Raw genomic sequence first — 10125 nt, 5'->3', positions numbered from 1 at the left:
CACATTTCAAGTTTATTTCTTATTATTTTTATTATAATCATTATTATAATAAATGGTGGCGATTTTGAAAAGACAAAATCATGACGATCGTTTTCGTCAGATCATGTGTCCTATTCTTAAATGAAAGACCAATTAACAAGTGCAAATGAAAGAGCAAGTGTGGCACAGACACATACACAGTTTTTTTTTTAAACAAGATGTTCAGTGTTCATCGGCCTGTTATTAAATTTTTTTAAACATTTTAATATCTAAGAAGAAATAAGAGCAACTTTGAGACAGCAAAAATTATTACAAAATTTAAAATAAAATTCAATGAATGTGGATATCCTGAGTGATGTGTAACCAACTTTAAGGTATAAGGGTAAATTACAGCACAATAAGTACTTGGGCTCGTAATAAGACCCTGGCCAGAATCAGAAGACACCAAATTCATATGGAGCCAAAGTATTGAGCAGCAATAATGACCTGGACACAATGTTAACTTTTGAGTAGCCACTCTTGTATTGTTACGAGGTATAACAGATATTTGTCCAATTTGTACAGATAAAGTATAAAATAAAATAAATAGTGTGCACACTCAAACAAAATAAAAGTACTCGTTGAGGCCCTTTAAGAATTTAGAGTTAAGCTGGCGATAGCCAACTTCAAAGGTCCTTGTGAGTGTAACTGGAATGTATGAGTGTGTGGGTGTGTATCTTCTTTGGGGTAGATCGTCCTCAAAGTGGTTGGCTCACCATCTATCACAATCGGAATATCGTCCTGGTCCTTGGACTTTTCTGTCCTCTCCAAAAAAACCTGACCTATAATCCAGGTCATAAAATGTACATTCTAATCAGCCTGTTTCAGATGCACTGTTTAAGGTTAAAATGTAATATCAAAATATTGCATCAACCTCATATTCATTGCATCAACATCTTAAATCTTATCAAATCTCACAGTTCTCTTGTACAACATTCAATTTTCAAGTATATCAAATATGAGAACTAAACATCTAAGTTGCTCAAATATTTCTCTATTCATGTAAACATCAATTAAACAGTACTTATGGTAAGTAACCATTGACATTCAAAATACAATACACCATAACAATTTCAGAACTATGTGCAAATAAGCAACAAAATATACATGTGAGTTCAGTTCAGAGGCATTAAAGCAGTGGGCTTAATTTCTCCACACTATAGGCCTATTCGTCAGAGAGAAATGCACTAAAAATTACCCTCTAGGTTACTTTAAACTCACAGTGAACTGACAAAAATTAGCTTTAGAGCGGCTGAGAAACATGTTGCTCACCGTTGCTCTGTTTCACAAAAGCCCAACACACACTGGTGTCGGAATTGCAGCAGCTCTCCGGATGAAAGGTGAGTGGTTAGCCTGTGAGACACCGAGCTAGCATTAGCGTGATCACAACAGTAAGTCTCTACAAGTTTTTTTCCTTTGGAATGACACTTGTCTTACCGACGTTGCTTCTCTCCTTCATCCACAGTGTTGGGTGTAACACATTACTAAGTAACTAAGGCTTTTTAGCCTCGGCAATCTTGTGCTTACACCCAGAAGGAACAGACTGTTAAGTGAACGCTTTGAGAGACTTACATTAATGAGATACAACAACTTTTTCAAAAACAACACAGCTAAGTAGTACAAAAAATGTTTTGGAAAACATGAGTGCATGCAGGAAATATGGTGCTCATTGGTTTGAGGAAGTTTCAGAGGAATTCTATTTGTTAACCAAAGTTCAGAGTTAACTTCACTTTGTTGAATCACATGACATGATTACATACATTATGTATGAATATGTTACTCATTGCTTTGAAAATGTAAAAATTTTAATGTTTACTGTGTGAAATATGTCATGTATAACATTTCTTAAGTTAAGCTTTTTTGTTATTCAGATATGTTGCAGAAAAATATATTTGTTATTCTGGAATTGTGTTTCTTAGCTAAAGAAAGTTACATTCCTTACTAAAAAATTTAATTATTAAAGAATGTTTTTTATAGAATGTAATAAAGATGATTCAGGAAGCAAAAAGGCTAAACTATTTCATGTTGACTCGTATTTTTTTTTTAAATTATTTATTATTTAAAGAGTTTAATTTCTATTGTTTGTCCACTCAAGGTTTATGGGGATTTTAATAAGTATTTAGTTAAATTACTTATTGAGTAATTGAGTTACTTTTCAGACACAGTAATTAGATAAGTATTTTAAATACAATATTGATTAAGTAATTAGTAATAGTAATTAATTACTTTTTTAAAGTAACTTACCCAACACTGTTCATCCAGCCACTCGACTCCAGACTTCCAGCAGGTAAGTATGCTGGCTTCCCTTCCTCTCAATTCTGGGTTTTTCCTCTCTTTTGTCCGGGTTTGAGTAGCAGATGCCTCCACTCCTCTTGCTGAGATGAGAAAAAACCCGGGAGCTCCATGCACCTCACCTCACTTCCTGGCTGACAGGGTCAATGCGGCCTGGGTAGGCTCTGATTGGTTGCTGAGCTAGGTGCCCTCACGTGGGGTGAACTGAGAGGTGCATTCAATGGTCATAGGAAATATGATGCTTTGTTGATGTGGACAGTTAAAATAAAGAGAATAAATACACTCTCTTCTCTATCATTGGTGTAAATATGATTTTTTTCATCTGGACTACAGATGCAAGAGTTAATTCGAAGGCAGCTGGTGGACTTTAACACCTGTGACAGACTTTAAATTTTGTCGCTGCTGCAGTTCACAAACAGAATTTCACTTTGCATTTGGATGCATTTTTTATAACGGCTTGCCAGTTCATGAGAATGTAAGTACTAATTATATTTATAAGTTATTTATTTATTAGCACACATAATCTCATTCTGAGTGGTTCTGGGGCAAGTGGAAGGATATTAACAAAATAAAGGTATTTTGCCTTCCAGTAGAACTGCTAACGAGTTGAACCTGGAATTTGAGTGCGTTTCAGGTTTGTTGGTGGGTTGTTGGACTCAAAGCACCAGTGGATCACACCACGGGCAAATCCTTCGCTCCACACTCAGCCGAGTCTTCTACATTTGATCTGTCGGCCAGCACTGCAAACTTACCTCTCAGCCAATCATATGCCAACTTGGCCTGACCTGGCTCCATGTCTTTGGGCCAAGTGTTTTTGTTCTGGCACGCAATGTTAGGCTCACAACAGATAAAATTTTGTTATCTGTAGCTTTAGCTGAGAACAGTCTGAACTGATTACAACAGCATGACTCTTAGTGAAAGACTCAGGGTTTCAAATGGACCTGCCAGGAGTCCAGACTTATCACCCAAAGCAATGCAAAAAATGACTGAGGAGATGCCAAACTATCTGGCAGCAGAAACCCTTTCAGAAAATATGACAAAACCAACTAAACAAACAAAAAAATTTTGAATTTCAAAACCAAAAACAAAGAGTGTTATTGAAAGATGAGGTGATGCAACACAGTGGTGAATGTGCTGCTGTCCCTCCACTTCTCTAGAGTTCAGTAGTGGTGTGCTTTACACCACAGCTTCTGAGGCTTTGCATAGTGCTTGGTGATGTAAGACTTAGATGCAGTTGCTCAGCCATAGAAACCCATTCCATAAAGCTCTCTATGCACTGTTCTTGAGGTTATTTGAAGGCTACATGAAGTTTGGAGATCTGTAGACTCTGCAGAAAGTCAGCGACCTCTGTGCACTATAGGGAGTGCAGAATTATTAGGCAAGTTGTATTTTTGAGGAATAATTTTATTATTGAACAACAACCATGTTCTCAATGAACCCAAAAAACTCATTAATATCAAAGCTGAATGTTTTTGGAAGTAGTTTTTAGTTTGTTTTTAGTTTTAGCTATTTTAGGGGGATATCTGTGTGTGCAGGTGACTATTACTGTGCATAATTATTAGGCAACTTAACAAAAAACAAATATATACCCATTTCAATTATTTATTTTTACCAGTGAAACCAATATAACATCTCCACATTCACAAATATACATTTCTGACATTCAAAAACAAAACAAAAACAAATCAGCGACCAATATAGCCACCTTTCTTTGCAAGGACACTCAAAAGCCTGCCATCCATGGATTCTGTCAGTGTTTTGATCTGTTCACCATCAACATTGCGTGCAGCAGCAACCACAGCCTCCCACACACTGTTCAGAGAGGTGTACTGTTTTCCCTCCTTGTAAATCTCACATTTGATGATGGACCACAGGTTCTCAATGGGGTTCAGATCAGGTGAACAAGGTGGCCATGTCATTAGTTTTTCTTCTTTTATACCCTTTCTTGCCAGCCACGCTGTGGAGTACTTGGACGCGTGTGATGGAGCATTGTCCTGCATGAAAATCATGTTTTTCTTGAAGGATGCAGACTTCTTCCTGTACCACTGCTTGAAGAAGGTGTCTTCCAGAAACTGGCAGTAGGACTGGGAGTTGAGCTTGACTCCATCCTCAACCCGAAAAGGCCCCACAAGCTCATCTTTGATGATACCAGCCCAAACCAGTACTCCACCTCCACCTTGCTGGCGTCTGAGTCGGACTGGAGCTCTCTGCCCTTTACCAATCCAGCCACGGGCCCATCCATCTGGCCCATCAAGACTCACTCTCATGTCATCAGTCCATAAAACCTTAGAAAAATCAGTCTTGAGATATTTCTTGGCCCAGTCTTGACGTTTCAGCTTGTGTGTCTTGTTCAGTGGTGGTCGTCTTTCAGCCTTTCTTACCTTGGCCATGTCTCTGAGTATTGCACACCTTGTGCTTTTGGGCACTCCAGTGATGTTGCAGCTCTGAAATATGGCCAAACTGGTGGCAAGTGGCATCTTGGCAGCTGCACGCTTGACTTTTCTCAGTTCATGGGCAGTTATTTTGCGCCTTGGTTTTTCCACACGCTTCTTGCGACCCTGTTGACTATTTTGAATGAAACGCTTGATTGTTCGATGATCACGCTTCAGAAGCTTTGCAATTTTGAGACTGCTGCATCCCTCTGCAAGATATCTCACTATTTTTGACTTTTCTGAGCCTGTCAAGTCCTTCTTTTGACCCATTTTGCCAAAGGAAAGGACGTTGCCTAATAATTATGCACACCTGATATAGGGTGTTGATGTCATTAGACCACACCCCTTCTCATTACAGAGATGCACATCACCTAATATGCTTAATTGGTAGTAGGCTTTCGAGCCTATACAGCTTGGAGTAAGACAACATGCATGAAGAGGATGATGTGGACAAAATACTCATTTGCCTAATAATTCTGCACTCCCTGTATGTGTTTCAACATCCACTGACCCTGCTCTTTGATGTCATGCTGTTCTACTCCTACCACTTAGTGGCTGAGTTGCTGTCGTCCACCACAATCGATACCACTTTGTTACACTACTACTAACAGTTGGCTTTGGAATATTTAGTAGTGAGGAAATTTCCTGACTGGACTTGCACAGGTGGCATCCTATTATGGTACCACAATGGAATTCACTGAGCTCCTGAGAGAAAACCATTCTTTCACAAATGTTTGTACAAGCAGCATCCCTAGGTGCTTGATTTTATACACCTGTGGCCATAAAAGTTATTAGAACACCTGAATTCAGTGATTTGGATGACTGAATGACTTTTGGCAATATAGTTAGTTTCTGTTAAAATAATTGTCTAATTAGTCTCTTTGTGTCTAGTTTGCGTTTAGCAAACAGACCACTTCTTAGCCCGGAGTTCAAGAGGGATGTGGACAATCTGCCAAGTCACTACAATTCCTCCACCAGCTATCAGTATGATAAACTGATACATACCTATGGCACGCACTACATCCACAAGGTTAAAACACACAAACACACACATACACACGCACGCGCACACACACACACACACACACACACACACACACACACACACACACACACACACACACACACACACACACACACATTTTTAAAATAACAATATTGTGTTAATTGCAGGTTTTCCTTGGGGGCCGACTAAGGAGAATCGCAGCCACACGAACCTGTTTGTCCACACTGAGCAGGCTCAACTCAGATGAGGTACTGTATATTGTTTTCAGTGCACACTAAAAACAATACAAGTGTAATAATAATATATTTTAGTTCTACATATAAATGTTATTTGTCTTCAGTAACCTTATTTTAAAAAATTCTTAGTCTAAATAAAGTATAAGTAGATCAATTAGACTTGCAGTTAGATCATCTTTCAAAACAAAATATACTGCATTCTGTCATATAACATGCTGAGTATGATGAAGGAAAAAACATCTTCTTGCACTATTTAACAAGATAAACTGGATCAGATCAAAACATCGATGTCTTCAGCTTTCTGACTGAAGAATTGTAAAAGGAATGTGTCTGTAGTTAAATATCTACTATATTACCAAAAATCTTCTACTAGCAGTAAATGGTGTAGCTCCACATGGAAACAAGGTGATGGTGGACTTTTTCAAACCATTATTTTAGGAAAAGCAGCAATAAAACACTATGAAAACACCAAACTGCCATTTAGTGTGTAGCTATTGAATATACACTGTTTCCCCTTTCTCTCTTCCAGGTTCACTCCTGTATATCACATGGATTTTCTCTCAGCTTGGGGAAGGAGATATCATCCAGTCTCCGACAATCTTGCATGAAGGTCCTACAAAACCAGGATTCCACCACTATGTACCGCGCTGGTCTCCATCAACACCACACTGAAGTGATAGGAGGCAATGATTGGTCAGGGGATTTTGCCCTCAATGTTGATGACTCTGTGGGCTTCAGAAATTGGCTGAACAGCTTGAAGGATTTCCCAGATACAGTTTCGTACTCCCTTCTGGCACTGTATGAGCTGATGCCAACTGAGGCAAAAAAAAAGGAGGGGGTAAAGACAGCCATAGAGAAGTACTGATCTGATAACATCATAGGTTCCTCATACAAAGAGAAATTTTGTCAGCACCCCGATAACCTGGCTTCCAACTGCTGTCCTATACAAGCCAGGAGGGGGCTACTGAATGTGACCAAAATTCAAGCCTGGGATCTGTCAGGAGATACTTGGGGTCCGTCTGACAGGTGAGTAAGCTGAGGTCAGGACCTGCAAGTTGACAGTATGTTTTTAAATTCTCAGAATACCAGGACATCTTGAGTTGTTTCCTGAGTCCAAAAGTGATATAAGTCTTAAATCAATTGACACCAAAATGCAGATAGTTTGGTGAGAGTTAATCGAGCCCCAGCTTGTTTCGATGTGGTTCTACAACATGTACAGATCACAGCCTCATTGAAACCAGGTTAATCAATTTCACTGTTTTTTTCCCCTCATATTTTTAAATCAGATATTATGTCTGTACATGTGACATTATGTTTTTTAATATTTGGAAACCTGCTGCAAAACAAACTGAGGTAGACTAACTGTGTTATTCACAGACTGCATGGAAACATTCTGCAGATTTATCCAGGATAAACAGGTTAGTTTGCTGTAGTGTGATGGAATTAAGGTAAAGAACGGTGTGACTGCTGCACATTGGCTGGTCAGAGTTAAATTACATAAATTATATCATAAATGAATTTGAACTTAAGCTGATGATACTACGTTTCATTCACTGAGTTACAACTTTAGAGTGTCTAATATAAAGACAGTATAAAAAGTCTACTGTTAGTGCAGAGGATGGAAATCAGCCCGGACAAATCCTGAAACATATGCTGACATCTGGTTGAATTCAGTTGTGTAGATCCACAAAAAGCAGCAGGTCAGCTGATCACAGCCAGTAAACTAAGAAAATCTACTGAAGCTCTCAGTAGAAATCATTGTGGGTTATGATTCTTTTCCCTACTCTGAGCCACTACAATTGATTTTAGCTTTCCCCCACCTGCTGAATCCCACTTTAACACTTTGTTAACACACTGTGTGCACAAATCCAGCTAGATGCAGTTAATTTGATTGACATAAACAAAACATACAGCCAAAGCAACCCAGGAGTTTATTAAAGCAAAGAAGTGGAATATTATTGAATGGCCAAGTCAGTCACCTGATCTTAACCCGACTGAGCATTTCACTTGATGAAGACTAAACTTCAGACAGAACGGCCCACAGAAAAACAGCAACTAACACCTGCTGCAGTAAAGGCCTGGCAGAGCATTAAAAAGGAGGAAACCCAGCATCTAGTGATGTTCATGAGTTCACGGCTGCAAAGGGTTTTCAATGAAGTATTAAAAATAATAATTATATTCTTAGTTATTTAATTTGTCCAATGACTTGAAATGAAGGGATTGTATTCAAAATGCTTTAGTTCCTCACACTTTTACACAATCTTTTTGTTCAACCCACTGAATTAAAGCTAAAAGTCTGCACTTCAACTGCATTTGAGTTGTTTAATTTACCGTAATTATTTTTTATTGTGGTAATGTACAGAACCAAAAACAGAAGAAAGTTGTCTGTGTCTAAATATTTATGGACCTAACTGGACCTAAACTTGTTATGTTGGGAACCAATCATTTCTTGGCTGAGATATGAATGCAGGAGTTCCAATATTGTGCTCCTCCAGTCATATCTGCTTCCTTGTTTCAGCACTTCTGTTTTGGCAGTTTTTATATATATATATATATATATATATATATATATTGTAATATTTATTCAACTTTTCCTCTTTTTTTCTTTACTTATTCGCTGCTATGTTTTATTGAAGACTGATTCCATTGAACGCAGGACTGAAATGATTGAGTCAAACGACCCTATTTGGAGCACTGAATATGGACCCACAAAAATCTTGGCGCACCAACACATCCTCCAACCACACACATCCATATTTTGTTTTCAAACTCAATTGCAGTTTATTTCACACCTCAAACCTTTTGTAAACAAATAAACAAAAGTAAACTGCAATAAATTACAGGTTACAATAATATAAACTACTAACTCTTTTAAATAACCAAAAAAAAGCATCTTTATGGTGTCATTATTTTAAGTGTAGTTGTTTTTTTTACTGTGTAATAATATTCAATTATTACCCACCCTATTTAGACGGGTGGGTAATAATCAAGCAAATAATGCACAAAACATTTTATCATGGTGGAAGGAAAACAGCAAAAGTAAGAGGGAATTAATGACGATGTAGTTTTGATCTTCTTTTGCTGCTGGTTCAGTGAATTTTGGTCGTGATGTGTACAGGGCCTCTTTATCTTTAAAAAAGTTATTTTATCTTAAAATAAAGCATTATGCAGAGCAGTGGTTTCTTTGTAAAGTGCTTTAAGGAGTGGAATCCGTTTACCTGCTCTCATTTACTATTTTGGCTCTTTGGTGGTTTTGAAATAGTTTTGTGAGCTTCAACCTGAGATCCTGGCGTTTCTGGCAAAATACATGTATATTTATAAAATCGATCAGGATGGGAGTTGCGTGATGGAGCGTTTGGGACTGGCTCCGCCATAGAGAGTCTCTGACCCCCGTCAACCTTACATTAGTTTTTAAAAAGTTAGACGTTCCCAAATAATGCATTTCCAGACTGTGGTGGCTAGATCAGCGTCCTTGAATTTATTGAGAGACATGGCCAGAGAAACGAAGAAGAGCGTGCAAACTCGAATCTCCACAATGGCGGTGGGGGGAAATAATGCTAGCAGTACTAATGTTAGCCCTGCTAGCCAAGAAGAAGGACCAAAGATGGATATAAGCGGCTTGTTTGCCGAAATGACTAAGCTTGGAGCTATCCTAACCGGTGTTGCAGCCGATATATCTCACATCAAGTCTGACATGGTAAAATTTAAAAACGCTATAAGTGGAATCCAAATACGGATGACTGAAGCTGAGGGCCGCAATTCAGATGTGGAAAACAAAATGAGGAGCATAACAGAAGATAATGGCAAAAATATCAAAAAAGCTTGAACAACTATGGGCCCGAGTAGATGACCAGGAAAACAGAAACCGCAGAAAGAATATTTGGCTTATCGGTCTGGAAGAGGGTCTGAAGGTGGCAACACAAATGATTATGTGATGAAGATACTTGCTGATGGCCTGGGTCTACGAGGGGAGGAATATGAGCTGGAAAGATGCCACAGAGGTACAAGACCACGCCCGGGACCTGGTCAACCACCTTGAACCATGCTAGTGAGATTTCTGTGTTACACTGCATGACAAAAAGTTCTCATAAGCGCTATGCAGAAGAAAGGCATAATGTGGGAGAACTGCCGCTTGTCATTC

At 38.5% G+C, this 10125-nt stretch overlaps 1 long non-coding RNA gene and 1 pseudogene across 1 annotated transcript; one reads left to right on the top strand and one right to left on the bottom strand.

Annotated features, from left to right (window-relative positions):
* Window positions 1-497: 497 nt before the first annotated feature.
* LOC146572263 (uncharacterized) lies at window positions 498-2699 on the bottom strand. The gene is made up of 3 exons (XR_014892910.1): window positions 2263-2699; window positions 1291-1371; window positions 498-800 (listed from the first exon to the last, which is right to left on the bottom strand). It is a non-coding gene; the product is annotated as an uncharacterized LOC146572263 (long non-coding RNA).
* Window positions 2700-3414: 715 nt separating this feature from the next.
* LOC146572262 (perforin-1-like) lies at window positions 3415-7014 on the top strand (annotated as a pseudogene).
* Window positions 7015-10125: the final 3111 nt, after the last annotated feature.

Source organism: Mchenga conophoros, linkage group LG6 (assembly GCF_057382185.1).
Source record: "Mchenga conophoros isolate Kocher_MC1m ecotype Shallow Benthic linkage group LG6, M_conophoros_male_GT1.1, whole genome shotgun sequence".
NCBI classification, from domain to species: domain Eukaryota; kingdom Metazoa; phylum Chordata; class Actinopteri; order Cichliformes; family Cichlidae; genus Mchenga; species Mchenga conophoros.
This window is presented reverse-complemented; position numbering and strand designations above follow the sequence as displayed.